Raw genomic sequence first — 17907 nt, 5'->3', positions numbered from 1 at the left:
CTCTTCTGGAAGTTAATGAACTGAGGGGAATGAAAGCACAAACTAATTTGGCTCACAGCCCTTGTCCTCTCTATTAAAACGAGAGATTTTAGGAAGCAAAACCCTTTTACTGCCAGCAGGAGGAGGGGTCAAGTTAACTCCTCATTTAGCAGCAGAATAAAGTGAGAAGGTCTGAGCTCCAGAGCAGCACTAATGGCTCCTGGCCTGCTGTCCTGGGGCCCAGCGGGGTCCTGAGGGTCACAGCGGACACACAGACAGCTGCAGCTAATCAGAGACACTGCAGCTCTCTTAAAAAGTGTGTTTAAGCATTGCTCACAAAATATACCATTGCAACTATCATCTCCACCAAAACAAGACATGCATCGCTATCACTAATGCTCATAGTTAGGGTTAGTCATTTAATGTATGCATGAACCATGGACATGCATGAAATCACACAAGAGGTGTTTTATTGCTTTTAACTTGTATGCATTTCGCAGATGCTTTTATAATGACTTACACTGCATTCAAGGTTTGTGTTTTATCAGTTCACGCTTTCCCTGGGAATTAAACCCATGATTCTGGTGCTGCTAATGGCATGCGGTACTATTTGAGCTACAGGAATGTGGCCAGATTATTACCTGAGATGAGTGGAAAAAATCCCAAAGACTTATATGTATATATATTATTTTATTTACAAAATGAATCCATTATCTATAAATTTCTAGATATTAAAATGATAACATATTTTATGTAATTAATTTTAATTTAATTTAATTCTTACTTTTTAAATGTTAAGATCTTTTATTCATGATCCGTGTATATATATATATATATATATATATATATATATATATATATATATATATATATATATATATATATATATATATATATATATATATATATATATGTTTTTTTTGTTTTTTTTTTTCTGCATGACATTAAGTTTCGGAAACATTTTGCTTTAATAACTGCATTAATAATATTACATATATTTATTATTGTATTTAATGTATTAAATCTACGTATTTATTGTCATGCAAAATATATATTTGTGTCTGCAAAAACAGATAAAATAACTATTAAAATTATATTTTATATTTGATTATATATAATATTTATAATGCATATGTTTACATGTGTTAGAATTATTTTTATTAATATATATGTCATTCATTTTATCAATAGCTAAAATCATCAATAGTACACTTTTTGAGACATATATATATATATATATATATATATATATGTGTGTGTGTGTGTGTGTGTGTGTGTGTGTGTGTGTGAGGAAGGAAGGGGTCCAGGATGTGTCACAATGCCTCCTAACGAGCCCGTCACCCTCTCCCCGACACCCTTTTATGACCCTCTCCTTCCCTTCGTCCCTGAGGGCCGTTTGTCCCGCTGAGAGGAGCAGGAGCTGAAGACGTCTCGCCCTCCTTGTGCTAAAAGCCCCAGCAGTCATTTGGCATCCTAAAACTTCAAATGGACAGTTTGCTGCGACTGGGACCGTAAACTTGCTGCATCCCAGGAGGCAAATGAGCAGAACAGTTGCCCGTGAGGTAAAACAAGCAGGTCAGACGGCGGTCAAACAAGGGTCCCCACGCTTTATTAGGCCTTGTTAAGTGATTGTAAAAGAGGGAAGAATATGTGCCTTTTGTTTAATGACTGGGGTCATTAAATGCACTGTGGAAATGAACAGAACACACAATGTCCAGTCAAGACCAATCTACAATTACAAAACATAGCATGGTCAAACCTATGCACCGCTAAAGCATACCATGCACGTCTGCAGACCAATGCAATAGGGGAAAACTATGCTTTTATGGACATATTACTACATAATACTACGTTTTTCTAAGCATATATTATGATAAGAATGTAATAATGTAATCTGAAAGATGATTTTGCAGCCCAGCACTAACTAAAATATACCAAAAAGCATAAAGTTACAACCTTTAAATGAAAGTACCATGTTTTTTGTCATTTTTAAAAGTTATTTTATTATTTTAGATATGTCTAGTTTTTATTTATTTTTATTTCAGTACAAATTTTTGTTATTTTAGTATATCAAGTTTACATACATTAAAAAAAGGAAACGAAATACAGCTTAAATACAAGTTTTTATATATTTTTTTTATTCTATTTCAAGTAACAATTTTTATGGTTTTAGTTTTGGTTAACCATAATAACACTGGTTTGGGGATGGCACGATGTTTAAACGTTTTTGAAAGTAGTCTCTTCTGTTCACCAAAGCAGTATTTATTTGATGAAAAATACAAGAAAAAAAGCAATATTGTGAAATATTATTACAATTCTAAATAACTGTTTTCCATGTGAATATATGTTAAAATAAAATAAAAATTCCTGTGATCAAAGCTGAATTTTCATCTTCATTACTCCAGTCTTCAGTGTCACATGAACTGATCTGCTGATTTTCTGCTCAAGAAACATTTCTGAGTATTATCAATGTTGAAAACCGTTGTGCTGCTTCATATCTTTGTTAAAAATGTGATCAATTTTGTTTTTCAGGATTATTTTAAGAATAAAAAGTTCAAAAGAACAGCATTTATTTGAAATCGAGATCTATTTTAACATTATAAATGTTTTTGCTGTCACGTCTGATCAATTGAATGCATCCTTTGCAAATAAAAGTAACAATTTCTTTAAGACTTCAAACATTTGAACAGCACTGTATTATTACATTAAGTGTGCCATGCTACTAGTAAGGGTCTCACACACACACACACACACACACACACCTGGCACGTGCAATAGATTATATGAATGAGATTTAGCTCAGTATTGTGTGGATGAGGGATGTGAGCATGTCTGAACAGAGCTGAAGCATCCTGTCGAACCCAACCAGGTGTTCCTCCTTCCACAAGAATAATAACAGTAATTAAATCATCCCAAACGAGGAAAAACTTCACAGCATGGGAGCTGGGCTCAGGCTTTTATGCATTTATTTCCTTTTATGTTTTCACAAAAGACTGACTTCTCACGGCGACCACAGAGCAACTGCATTAACCCTATAAAGCCTGCTGTATTAGACTTAAAATGCAAATTTGAAAACTGTCAGACAATCCACTCCACGCCTTCTGACTGACTTTATCATCAAGTAAAAGGCTTTTAGTCGAATTCTACAAACGTCCTCCTTCAGCTTCAGCTTCTCGTGTTAAATCTTGAGTGATTTTGATCAAGTAAAGGTCGGAATAATGTCAGTAGCAGCGGAGGAATGATCTTCACAAGCCTCCAGAACATCTCACATCTTCTGAGGAGCCTTGATTTCTTCAGCTCTCAGTCAGCGGTGGATTGCTTTGCATTATTTCAATCTCATCTTTAAACATATTATTGGAGATGTGTGACGACTGCCATTTAAGCATTTTATGTAAGTAGTCATCAATCTCTTCAAGCTGTCTCTTCATCATTTCAGATTCAAGTCAATTTTATTTTACATTTAATTTGTGTATTATTTTAACTTGTTTAATTTTATATTTTATTGTATTCATTCACTTTTAGTTTTATTTACTTTTTATGTTTATTTTTTCAAAATTGTACACTTTATTATTAGTTTATTTGTTTTTATTTACTTTTTATTTATTCATCATTTATTTGAAAAATGTCATTATTCTGCATAATGCATTTTCTTTTGCAAAATTTCAAAGCATATCTGATTTTATATATATATATATATATATATATATATATATATATATATATATATATATATATATATATATATATATATATATAATTTTTTTTTTTGTCTAAAGGTCTAATAACAGTTTCAAAAATAGATTATTCTGACCATTATTTCATGTGTCAGGCTTTGCAGGGTTAATCTGGTAAACTGACTCATTCTGAAATGTTAACTTCTCACAATCCAATCCAGACATAATCACATTTTACACAAAGCAAGCAGTGTGAAGTACCTGGTCTGACTTGTGTTTTGGCATCTAAGCTCACACATGAAGCTAATTTAATGAGAACGCTGCTAGCTACGTTACACGTGTAGATGGTTTTTCTTAGGAACCCAATTAGCTGTAGCCCATACGGAGACAACAGCAAACAGGCCAGCAGACCACACTTTTTTTAAAGGGGGAGCTATTTGTTTGATCCTTCACTGCTCCATCAATCTTCTCCCATCCGACTCTGGACAGGAGCGTGCATGCTGCGGGGGAGAGAGAGCATGATGGGAAATCTGACCAGTGACCATCAATCAGAGGGACACTGCTGCTATTCTTCAGACAGGGATCAGGAAGAGGACGGATGATCTCTCTAGCCTGAGAACTTACTGAATTTCCCAGCGGCGTTTGTCAGGATTACACATGAATCTGACACGACCTGCATCTCGCTGCTTTCTGTTTCTCAGAACGGACTGGAGTCTTTTACAAGAAACAAACTGCCTCATATGCATCCCAGATGATGCAAATAAACAGCATGAATACATATCACAAGGGAATGGCAGAAAACAGCACTTCAGTTAAACCAGATACTAAAACTTGCTGTATGATTTGGAGAGGAGAATTTTTTAAAATGCAATTTTTTTTAGCGTTTTCGGTTTGTTTTTAACTCTTAAACAATATTTACATTTGTAAGTATTTGATTTAATGTGTTTAAAAAAAATTAAATTCCGTAAATTTTTTGCAATAAAGTTTTACATTTCGTATTTTTACAAAATGGATTATTAAAGTAACTAAAACTACAACCATACAAAAACATGTTCATTACTTGAAATAATATATATATGTGTGTGTGGGTGTGTGTGTGTGTGTGTGTGTGTGTGAATATGTATGTGTATAATATATATATATATATATATATATATATATATATATATATATATATATATATATACACACAAATTTTTTTTATTCAACTTCTTGTTTTTACTTAACTTATTTTATTTCAGCCAGTCACCAAAACAACATTTCTCATTTTCATTTAGTTTAACTTAATGTACTAAAATAAGTAAAACCCAAAAATAAAATAAAAATCTACATAGACATAATGAAAAATAAATAAATACATAAATAAATAAGTAAATAAACCCAAGAAATAAATAAAAACATGACTTTAACCTTCCTTAAACCTTGACTAAAATTAAGATGAGAATATTTATAAAAATATATAAAAACTAATTAAAAAAAACTATGACAGTCTCTCAATGATTATAAAACAAACTTAGTTCTAACAAATTGAAAATTTGGTTTAATTCGCAGATATCAACTAATATATAAAATATTAAATTATATATATGTATATAAAAATATACTAATGACTAATATAAAAATTAAACAAAGCAAGAAATATACCTAAAAGACTATTTCTAAATTGCAATACAAATATACTGTATATATGATCATGTAAAGCAACGTTTACTGTGAGCCGAGTCACACGGAGACACAGAAAACACCAGATCATGAGCTGCTCACGTATAAATCAACACAATGCCACACTTCGCTCTGAAATGCACATATATTTGCAGCCTTTCTGATTTGATAATCACACTAAGCCATAATCACAACTTAGATTTTGCACATTTTTTTGTCTAATAAATTTGCATGCATAAACCTGAAATAATCTAAACAAGCAGTCAGACCTACACGAGCCGCCACACAAGCGATAAAGCACGCTCCAGAGCTCGTGGACTAAAGGAAGTCATGTGATAAATCCAGATGTTAAAAGGACTCTCCATCACTGTGTTTGTCTCACGTACACTTATGATATTGAGCTTCAGATCTAGCTGATCTGCTCTCGAGGGGCTTGTGGCTCAGCGCTGTGAAAACAAACACAACTTCTCACTGTTTGACCAATGAACTGCTTGGAGAATAAAAGAAACAAAGCAAGATTGGCACGGGCTAGATTTGATCTTTTGTGATGGGGAAATCTGTAAATTCACTCTATTAACTTTAACACGTGTTCTTGAAACTTAAATAACCAAAAGAGAAAAAACTGATTTAGTCACTGCTTTAGCAAACTCAACGTTGAGGTTTCGCTGCATACAGAACAATCCAACACATTTCTAATGGATGACAAAGTCCTTTCTTGAAAAATGTAAATTTAATTTGTTTATTGGTTAACATGTTTACAATCAAGTTGTACATCTGTATTATTACATAAAGTTAAAAAAAACTATATAAAACTATAATCATATATATATATATGTGTGTGTGTGTGTGTGTGTGTGTGTGTTTATATTATGTACAATTTCAAACAAATAAAAAAAATCATAGCTTTTATAAATTTTTAAGACTTAATTTAAATATCACATAAAATCTAATAAAAAAAAAAAAAAAATATATATATATATATATATATATATATATATATATATATTTATTAATTACAATAAAATAAATAATTTAAATTACAATGAATTACGATTTTAAATGAATATATATATGTCTTATATAAACAAATTGTTGAATTATTTGTTAAAATTTATTATCGGTTATTGTCCATTATTATATAATTATATTATTATATAAAGCTCTAACAAACTGTTTTATTTTTTTACTTTTTTTTTACTTTTTTTATATATATGGCATGTAAAACTTACGTTAACAAAAAGGCGGCTCATTTCCTCAACGTGTGTCTCCAATTTCATATTCCAAAAAGATTTATTTTCTAGGACAATCAACTTTGTGTATGCAATCGGGCCTTGTTGTTACTAATCTCTTTTATATGCAACTTTCATGTCTCACCAATAACACAAAACAAATCTCTAATGGGACGCTTGACTTCACAAAGGCCTTTGTTTGTCTTGAGGAAACTCTGTTTACCAGAGGAGGCTGATTGAGTCGACATATTTACAGTATGAAACATAATACAAATTAGTCATGAGTCACACTAACTTGCATTCAAACTATAAGTTTTGACATTAAAAACAAAGCGATTGAGTTTTCTTCCGGCTGCAGGTGATCATGAGGCATTAATGAGCAGGTATCAGATCCCTCATCTGTGTAATTACAATTAGTCTACAACGCAGCTACAAACATCCTGACGCTTCAGAGCACCTGAAGGAGATCTCAAAAGATGGAATGAAATTAACTATTTTAATGCTACGTCCATATCCTTTTAAAATCTAATTCAACGGGTTGTTGGATACTGAGAACAAAAAAATACATTCACCTTAAACATATAAGATTTAAATGATTTCTGAAGATCATGTGACACCGAAAATATAGCTTTAAATCACAGAAATAAATTACAATTTAACATTCAAATTGAAAATAGTTACTTTAAATTGTCTCATTTCAAAATAGTACTGTTTTTACAGTATGTTATGCCATGGTTAGCACAAGAGACTACTTTTAAAAACATTAAAATATCAGAATTATTCAAATATTTTGACCTGAATCTTTATAATTTTTAGTTGTTGTTTTATATATATTTATATATATGTTGTTCTATATGTTACAAACTTGTATATTTTTTTTCTTTATTTTTGATAATACTTTTTAATAATTATATATAATTATTATACAAATAATGTTTTGTTTAATTCACATTTCTCTACATTTTTATATTAAATAAATAATTAAATAAATAAATAAAATGTATAAATATATATAAGAAATATAAAATGTATTTAAAAAATAAAAAAAAATATATATAGTATATATATATATATATATATATATATATATAGTAAAAAGAAATATGTTATATTTAAAAAACAAATGTATACACATACATATATATATATATAAATATATAATAAAACCTAAAAATATATGTATAATAAATATGAAAACATGTATAAAAAAAAAATCATAAATGCATACAATTTTACATTTTGACCAGTATCATTTATGTTATAACTATATGTTATAGCATGTGTCTATAAGAATGATTTAAATGGCACTTCTTCTAAACGAGTGATTTTGATCATGTAGTTGTGTCCATCTCAACCCCAGCGCTGCTGTCAAAACAAAAGACAGAAACACAACTACATAAAACACTGAATTAGTACCCATCGAGCACCTAAAACATCCGTCTCTGAGTCCAAAGAGGAACCGGATGAGCAGGTCAGCGAGGGAACGTCTGATGAAGGGTCAAACGCTGGAGGGCTTCAGTCTGCTCTCCTTAATGTGTTTCCTGTCTTCCCAGCCCTCTCTGTCAGGAAAACGCTCCCATATGCCATTACATTCCCAGCAGCTCATTAACATAAACACAGCACAGTCGAGGAGCTCTCTTGATCTCATCTGAACGTACATCACTGCTTTCAGAAGGGAATTTATCGTCTCTAAGCACATGTAGATCAGGCTCAGACTTCCTCTCTAGTGATGGGTTTTCCAGTCCTAAGACATCTAGGTAGAGTTTAACTCAACCCACTGATCCACCACCAGCCTTTTCTATCAAAAGACACTCAATGCTTGAGGAGAGAAGTCATGAAAAGTGGTCAGCACGTGCACTATAACACCAGGAACCTGGAAGAGCTGGCCTCTGAACTCTGTGACCCTTCATAAACTGATTTCTGAACTTGTGCACGGTTGACCTTTAGTGCAAAGGTCCAGGAGCTTCACCAACATCTGCTAGATTCATATCTACAGCAAAACTAAATATGAATGATTTCACAACCATGACGACTAAAACTTGTTAATGAGAAACAACCTGCTGTGATTATGTTTCTGAGAATCCCAAGTTTATTATAAGCCTTCAATGATCATTTGTTTGTTGCAAAGAAATATTGTATGTCTTGGATTATACTTGGAATAGATTGAAAAAGTCAGAGAACTTTTATTTTGCTTTTCTGGAGCTCATCATGTTAAAAGTGCAACGTGAACGTTATGGTAAACATCTTCTGAGTAAATTAAGAAATATTAATTTATGAATGAACTAAGTTTTATAGCACTAGGGTCATATTCTTAAGTCAGTTTTAGGATCCAAATAAAGTAAAAGTCACACCTATATATTTGCTGTATAAATCAGGGTTTCCCAAATTGGGTTCATGAGTGTAAAAAAAAAAAAAAATTAAAATAATTCAGATAATATACTTAATAATTATGAATAGAATGTAAAGCTAAAAATAAAAAAAATAATATATAATATAAAATAAATAAGATGAAACACTTACTAAACATGTATAAAACAATGTAAAATTAAAATATTTTTAAATTAAAATAATCCAAATAAAATCATAAATTAAATATGTATATAAATTAACGTAATTAAATCATAATAATGTTGCATTTAAATAATTGTAAAAGTTCAAATAATTTAAATAAAATACCTCATAAATAAATATTTATAAAATCATAATTATTTGTTTTTAGATTAAATAAGGAAAATACAACAATTGCTAAAACTGCATAAAATCATTAAAAATACATACAATTTAATTAAATATTAGATTAAATGTACAACAAAACTAAACACTCAAAAAAAAGACAAAATAATTAAATACACAAATAAATATATATTCATAAAATCAATATATTAAATTAAAATCCAATTTAAAAATGCAAATGAATAAAATAATAAATATATAAGATAATCATGAATATTCCAAATTAAACGCAAACTAAAAATATTAAATGTTATATTTGTTTACCTGCATGTCATGTGACCATTAACCAACATCCGAGAACTGTGAACAAGTGAATGTGTTTTTAACCTTAACTTGTAAGGGATCTTTGTTGTTTGGATTCTTTCTCCTTTATCATCACATCTTGTTTTTATAATTGTTTGAAATTCACATTACTTGTAAAAGGATGTAAACACAGCAGGCAGAAACTCCCTGAAACGAGTCCAGACACGCTTTCAGAAGAGAAACTGATCCTCAAGAAAGCCCTTTCATTCACACTTCTATGGCCTGGATTAAGAGTTAGTGCTGATAACACAGTCACTGTGTGTCCGCCCTGAAACACATATATGAGATATGAGAAGATATAGCCAAGAACTACCCCCCGGATGACATTAACAAACAATGAATGTCTTGACAGGACAGAGGGCTTGTGGGATTGAAAGTTTTGGGTTACATGTGTTAAGAATGCGCCGCTGCCCACGGCCGTCCAGAACCACACGACCATGAAGAAGAGGAAACGAGAAGATCATCTCGCGGCTCTAATGGAAAACACAGAGGCAGAGCCAAGTGCGGATGAGACACAAGAGAGCAGAACACATGCTGACTAACCCTTCAGCTCGAGGGCAGAGCTAATGTCTGAGAGCCCAAATATAGTGAACACAGGAGCTTCTAGCTCGATTACACTGAAAGTGTCCTTCACTTTTCTGAAGAAACATTTCTGCAGGAAATCTTACTTCATGAACGTATCGGTAGTAGGATAATTCTTGAATAAATATAAACAATTTTACACACACAAACACATATACACATATACATATGTGTGTGTGTGTGTGTGTGTGTGTGTGTGTGTGTGTGATATATATATATATATATATATATATATACACACACAATATGGTTTATTTATTCATTATTATAAAACATTTAATATTAAATAAAAATAAAAAGAAACAATTACATTTTCCTGAGAATTTTTACATTTTGATAACAAATTACAAAGTAAAATATTGTGCCTCAGTTTATTTCTTTAGCTTTTTTCGACAACATTTATGCATGAATTCTAATCATACTTATATAATAAATAATTTAAACATTTATCAAATAATTATTAATTATTTATATCTAAAATAATTGTACAATTATATATATAAGAATGTATTTAATGTAAATAATTTATTTTATTCAATATTAATTAGCAATTTATACAGTAAATAAAATATATAAAGTACAAAGCATACTTTATTAAATTTATCTAAGTTATCTATCTGTCTATCTAGCTATCAATATTGGAACCTTATATAAATATATACACATACACACACATAATGGCCTTTTTGGAACCTTTATTTTCAAAAGTATATTATAAAAGTAAATTAAAGTACATTAGGGTCATTTCTTATTTGGAATTTAATAGTTATGTCAATCTGATTTACTTCAGCTTGACGACTTCAGGACACTATGGACTTCATCAGATCAGTGACAACACATATAAAGCTGTGCTTTTCATCTGAACAGCCACAAACTGGCGACATAAAAGATTCCTCCACCCCCAGAGCTCAGAGGCGACCACATGCTTCAGCCTGCAGACGACAAACACTGTATAATCTCAAATCATTGCCTGAATCCTACAGCCAGGAAGTTGCTCTGTACCAGATCTCTGATTAGAGCGGAGCAAAGAGCAACTAATTGATTTTAATGGTTTCAGTCTGTGGAGCAGCAGGGTGAAAGAGGAAGGACTGGTATGATCACAGATCGGGTATCTCCACAATGCAAACGGACTCAAGATATAGCCCTGAAGGTCGCCAGAGCATCGCCAGCTGTATGAGGTTAAAGTGCGAGCTCAAATAGCATATATACATTTTCAGATTTGTTCTGCATTAGGTTTAGGATAAATTTTTATAGACAAATTATAAATAATTATGTTTTGCATGGTTAACTTTCAACATTTTATTCGTTTCATGGTTGATTCTGAATAGAAGTGGGTGGTATGAGAGCATAAAAGATACAGTATATACGTACAGTATATTCACCTGAGTATATTACAAACAATTTTATAATTATTTTTATATATTTTATTATATATTCTGTACAATAATTATGTACAATAAATATATAATACATTTAAATAATATTATATAAATTTTATAGTAAATGTATATAATAAATATCTCATTAATTCATATTATATAAAATATTAAAAAATATATTATTTCTAAAGTATTTAAGTTCATTATAAAAAAAACTATTTTGTATATAAATTAACAAATAGTTATATATAACTGATTAAATAATTACATGTATTGATAATATAAATAGTAGTAAAATCATTCATAGTGTGATGTAAGTTATGTAAGATGTCATACTGTCCAAAACAAAAGCAGACCAGACTAACTTTTGACCAAGAATTTACCAGGATCACAGAAAAATCAGTGACCAATCAGAGGCCCCCAGCTGAGGTGAACAGAGTGTCCCAACTCTTAATTCACTTTTAACATACCGAAGTTTACCAGCGACATCCTGCCATTCAGAGTGAGCGGCAGGAGCACTCGTCCGGTCAAAAGAAGTGATGCTGCTGAAAGACCCCCATCCCAGAATTCAAAGCGGTTCAGCGAACCGGGCCGATTCAGAGCTAGCCAACCAGGGATTTTCCCACCGCACTACAAGACACAGCCTCCAAGGTGACGAGCTGCTTGGATGGTTTTCAATGCACCCTTAAGATGGCACAGAAATAACTCAGAGCGAACCCCCCTTTAATTCTCTCTCCGCACCGTGAGCGCATGAAACACACCCCCTTCCCCATCATTCATCCTCAACCAGATGTTACGAGAACAAGGAACCAAAGTGTGAGGGCTCTTTTGAGAAACACACACAGAAATGGAAAAAAGCCCATATATGCACTCAAGGTTTTGCATTAGATCCCTGAACCACGTTAATAAAGGACGGTTTTGGCTGGGAATTCTGCTTGTGCTCATCTGGGGTTAAAGTAAAAAAGCCTGTTACGCTACTGTTTTATCTGACCTAGTATAATAGACTGAAACTGGGAGATTTCACCAATGAAATTCATGTTTCTGAGTCCATTTGTGTCAAGTGTCAGTGTCAAGATTCATGCTGGTTTATAAATGTTTCTCATTAAAAACAACAAATACATTAAGCACTTGCAATAGTTAGCCCAAAAATGTATGCAAGTTTGAGTTTCTTTCCTGTGTTAAACACAAAAGAAGATATTTTGAAGAACACTGGCAACCAAACAGTTGCTGGTAGCCATTGACTTCCAAAGCATTTTTTTGTTATTGGAAGTCAATGGGTACCGGCAACAGATTAGTTACCAACATTCTTCAAAATATCTTCATTTGTATTCACCGGAGGAAAGAAACTCATACAGGCTTGGAACAACATGAGGGTGAATAAATGATGACAGGATTTTCATGTTTATGTGAACTATCCCTTTAAGAAGATAAACAGAGAAATATCAAAAATTGCTTTGTTAAAGGTCAAGATAGACTTTCCATGGTCAAGCGATTAAAAAGCAATTCCATAATTACTCTGATGTCGCTCCTACGCAGTATTATTATTATTAAGATGTTTGGAAGAATGTTCATTTCCACACAATCTAAGTGCACTGTTAAAAACTATTTCTTGCAGCTGGCATGGGTTTGCACACATTGCATGTGCCACATGCCATTACTTTGAAAATGTTTATGAATTTTCCTTGCAATTTGTAGAGTGAAAATAGTTTCTACACCAAAGATTATTATTAGTTCCAAAATAAGTTACATGAAAGTGCATTCCACGTTTCCTGAAGTTACTTAATAGCTTTGTTCGAGGGACAAATCAAAATGTTTCATGTTCATCTGCCAGAGCTCTCAAATATCATTCAAGGTTGTGATAAAATGTTGCTTTTTGATGCAAAGTCCCATTAGTCTTTAGAGCTATGGTGGTGAAAAATATTATCAACTTAAATTGACATCAGAAGTCCTTGAATATAATACGCAAGTCATAGACTGGTACTGTATATAAACATGCACTTACTTTAAATGCTGAAGGAAATAATCACACTGAAATTGCAAGCAACACAGTGAATTAAATGTCGAATTTGTAGAAGAAACTAAATACACTGAAAAAAAAAAAGATTTTCATTTAAAAACAGAGTACATTTTAAAATAAGCTCAATTGCAAGGAAAGGCAAGTAACAGTGAATAATTAAACATACATTTCTGAAGTACAAAAATATATTTTCTTGTAATCTTTTTTACAACATACTTTGCTTTTATTTACAACTTTGATTTTTTTTTTTTTTTACAGTGCGGGATTTTCTTATACTACAGTATACTATTTTACATACTCCAAACTTTTTTATTGGTTTTATTTACAACTTTTTTTACAGCATATGGCAAAGAGAAGCTTGGACATTTTGCCTAATTTCATTTTTTGTTTTATCACTGGAAAAAATTGAGTCTTTACAATGTATGCATTGTGCAACAATTACCTAAAAAAAGACTTATAAATGAGGAACAAAAGCCATTAATCAAAAAGCCAACGACATTCATAATCATAATCAAACTAGTTTGGAACCACATGATGGTGAGTAAATAAAGATGAATGTTTTTGGCCAACTACTGCTTTAAAGTTCTTGGAGCAACAAATAAATACACTTTCTGCAATACATTTACTTGAGCGCCGAAGAAAAAGTGAGATCCATGTATTTGATTCCCTTCAAAACACAACAGAGGTTTACACATGAAAAACACTGCCTCCCTCGATGCCCCAGAAACCATCGCTCTCGCTGGAAACAATTTCGAGATGCTAGCTAATGTTTGTGAGGTTTGGCTGACATCATTCTCAGAGAGCATAACTTAACCAGATGGACGCGGACGAGACTATTGTTAAACCGATTACACAGCCGGTAACATCCGCTCCGTAATGAATTCCTTTATTTCTTAAACAGAGATACAGCACTTGAGGTCAACCTCTGAGACGGAAAGGAAAGTTAGGATCATTTCTACGACTCCCTGTGATGCCCTGGCAGTTGGAAAATCTCACAGGGCTTGAAGGCAAGATGCTATTGAGCCGAGAGGCCTGGGACTTCCGGAGAGAACAACCACTTTAATCCGAATCCAAAAGGTCCCCATCGGAGAACCAATTGAGTCTCGGCTGGAGCCCAACAAAGACAGAAGCCAATTTAAATATCTACCTTTGTTTTTCCTGAGACTCAACCTGAACTGTGCAGTCAAAAACAGAAAGCAACGCAAAGACCAGAAGCATGAAACTACATGCAACAAAAACGAGCACTTTTTTTTGCATCTTAAAAAACACTATTTTTATGTTGTTGCATATGAAAATTGACAAAAACGCAATGATGCAAACAGTATTAACCCTCTACAGAGACAACATGCAACATAAACCATTACATTTCCTTTAAAAATTCAAATTTTACATCTTAAAAATAATCCATTTTTATGTTTTCTGAAAAAGTGAGCTGTGTTTGCCCACCCAAGGTGACTGCATACTAATCCACGTCAATTTTATGTCTGATTGCACTGAAAAATAATAGCTCACCTCATATCCATAGCACAAACACAGCAGGATAGGTTATGCATCATATTTTGAAACGAAACCACGAAAAGTATAAGCAATGATATTCCACATAAAAGTGATACCTCAGTAATTTTACAATACACAAATAGTGTTAAAGAGCCAAAAGGTACTTTAAAGCACAGAAAGCAAAGGCACAACTTCATTATAAAATCATATGTTCAAAAATGGCTTTGCATATGTAATTTGACAAAACAAAATTATTATAATAAATACTTGTACATAAATGAAAAAAATTGCACTTAAAAAAAATGCATCGATATATAATTTTTTGGAAAATGTAAGACATTTCTAGGGGACTGCTTATTTTTTGCCAATTTTTTCTAAGTTTGCATTGAAAGATAACAGCTCACCTCTCCTCTACAACACATATTAGAAATTGCATAAGTAAATCTTACTTTACCTTCAGTGTATATGTAATAATACCACATCTCAACAGTTAGATTGTTCATATTATTCCAAAATAAACATTATATTATCACACAGTGCAATATATTATATAACACATACAATACACTCATGTAAAGTGATTATAGACTAGATTATTTGCTATATAATAGGCCTATATAGCAAATTTCAACTGCCTGATTTTTTCAACACAAAATGTAACTATATTATCAACCAGCACTTTATATTAATGAATTGGATATATATGTCCAACATCATCTAAATACATACAGTGAGCTTGCATAGAGCCATATTTAGTATATAGGATATGTCTGATTGCTTGTTTTGTAGTAAAAATTTAAAGTACATTATTGCCCAACTCTAATCTGATAAATGTGACTATAAATGCATCAACATAAGCATCCTTAATTTCTGCATTAAAGTTATACTTAGTGACAGAAGCTACTTAACCAAAGTCTAAGCAATGGTTAAAAGCATAATAATGATGCCTCAGTAATTTAACAATCTCAGAACAGCGTTAAAGAGTCTATGAGAGCATGCAAAACATAAAAATGCATATAAAAAAGACAATTTCACAATTGCTAGCCTTCATTAATGAAGTAAGTAGTTCAACTATGTCTCAGCCCAGTTGTCAGCACAGCAGAAAAAGTAAGTTTTAACGGCACACAAGAACACACAATTCATTCACACCTGAAGTGTTTCTCTCAACAGGACAGCTTTGATGTAGCAGTGAAGGGAAGTGAACTGTGCTTCCTAAAAGGAAATGCCAAAGAATTTTAATAGAGCAAACAGTTCACTGACTTCCTTTGGGAAATGACTTCAAAGCAGTCCTGTCCCTTCAAGACAATGAGATCGTGGGGCAATCTGTCCGTCAATAGCCTGTCATCAGCAAATGACCCAGACACAGGTCAACAAGAATAAAGCCACGGACAAACACTACCAGCGCAACATGGACTTTTATAAATCATCTTTTGATACCTTATATAAACAGGAAAAGGTTGGTAGTATTTGCAACATATCTCTAGCTGGTCTGAAAACAAAACATAAAACATAAGCAAGAGTACATTTCAAAATCTCAAAATAATGCTTTAAAGTCCAATTCAGCTATAAAACACGCAATGGGGAACTCATGGAAGTCATCTATAGGCGAATAAGTACACAACTGATCATGCAAAACAGTTAAGCATTACTGTATTCATTAATAAAGAAGTCACACGGTGGTCTGTACCATCTAAAAGGTTAAACCATGTATTAAACATCCACCAAACAGTTGAAGGTAGCCATTAGTGTCCCTTTCACACATACAGTCTTTACTGTAGCTTTTCAAAAATACTGGCAAATCTGTTCTTGCAATTTACCGTTTTGAGAAGTTGTAACATTGCCAGTAAAGTACAGATAATGTGCTCTGTGTTAACAAAGAATTGAGATTATCCAAACGCAAGAAAGCGCTGTTTTGAGTTTTTACCTGTTCTATTGAAGTCAATGGCTACCGTTAACTTTTAGGTTACCAAAATTCTTCAAAATATCTTCTGTTGTGTTCAACAGTTTAAAGAAACTCATACAAGTATGGAACATACTTCATTTTTAGCTGACTGTCCCATTTTTTAAAAAGAAAAAAAAAATATTAAGAATTAAATATCTACATTTTATTTTTGTTCTGAACATGTTTCGCTATACTTTGGACTACGCTAATTCAAATTCAACCGAACGTTTAAATGAAAACCTGCAATGCTTTTTCATTTCCATCTTCCCAGTGGTCTTTAGTCAATCACCATTCAACTCCATTCATAAAAGCATCAAGGGGTCAACACCAGGAACAAGAGATCCACAAAAGACCCAACTGTGAGACTCTTTCACACATCTGACCGACTTAAAAAGCCATTTCCCAAATCTCAATGCTCCTGACCGGAAGAACACTGTTTGCACAGGACTTCAACTTCAAAAGCACAGCATAAATCATACAGGTGCACTCTCAAAAATACACTTTTGTGCTTGCACACGGTTCTTTAGAGATTAAAACGTGTCTTCAGATCAGTGGTTTGGATTCAATGTTTTTTTGGGAGAATTAGAAAAAAAAAAAAAATTCTTAGGGGGTAATTAAGTTTTAGCAGGTATTTTTGTTTTTAGTTATAGACCATCTCAGACCAGGAACAAACCAGATATATCTATTGTAAGGTTTTTGGAACAGAATCCGAATCAGCTTTACTGCCAAGTGTGTGCAAACACACAAGGAATTCGCTGTGGGGTTTTTTAGATGCTCTTGGTACAAACACATTCATATACAAACAGAAAGAGCATTCAAAAAATTAAGACTAAGGGAACACAAAATAATAATGCGCTGTATAAATAAAACTATGCATGTAGGCTTTTTACACAATACTGGTTTTTTAGAA

General features: G+C 32.3%; 1 protein-coding gene across 1 annotated transcript in view; it reads right to left on the bottom strand.

The window, feature by feature from the left end:
* Positions 1–17907, bottom strand: part of LOC113055450 (interleukin-17 receptor D-like) — a 39674-nt gene that overhangs the window by 21263 nt on the left and 504 nt on the right. The window lies entirely within an intron of this gene.

The sequence above is a fragment of the Carassius auratus genome, chromosome 36 (genome assembly GCF_003368295.1).
Source record: "Carassius auratus strain Wakin chromosome 36, ASM336829v1, whole genome shotgun sequence".
In the NCBI taxonomy this organism is placed as follows: Eukaryota; Metazoa; Chordata; class Actinopteri; order Cypriniformes; family Cyprinidae; genus Carassius; species Carassius auratus.
The sequence above is the reverse complement of the archived record's forward strand: the minus strand, read 5'-3'. Positions and strand labels throughout refer to the sequence as shown.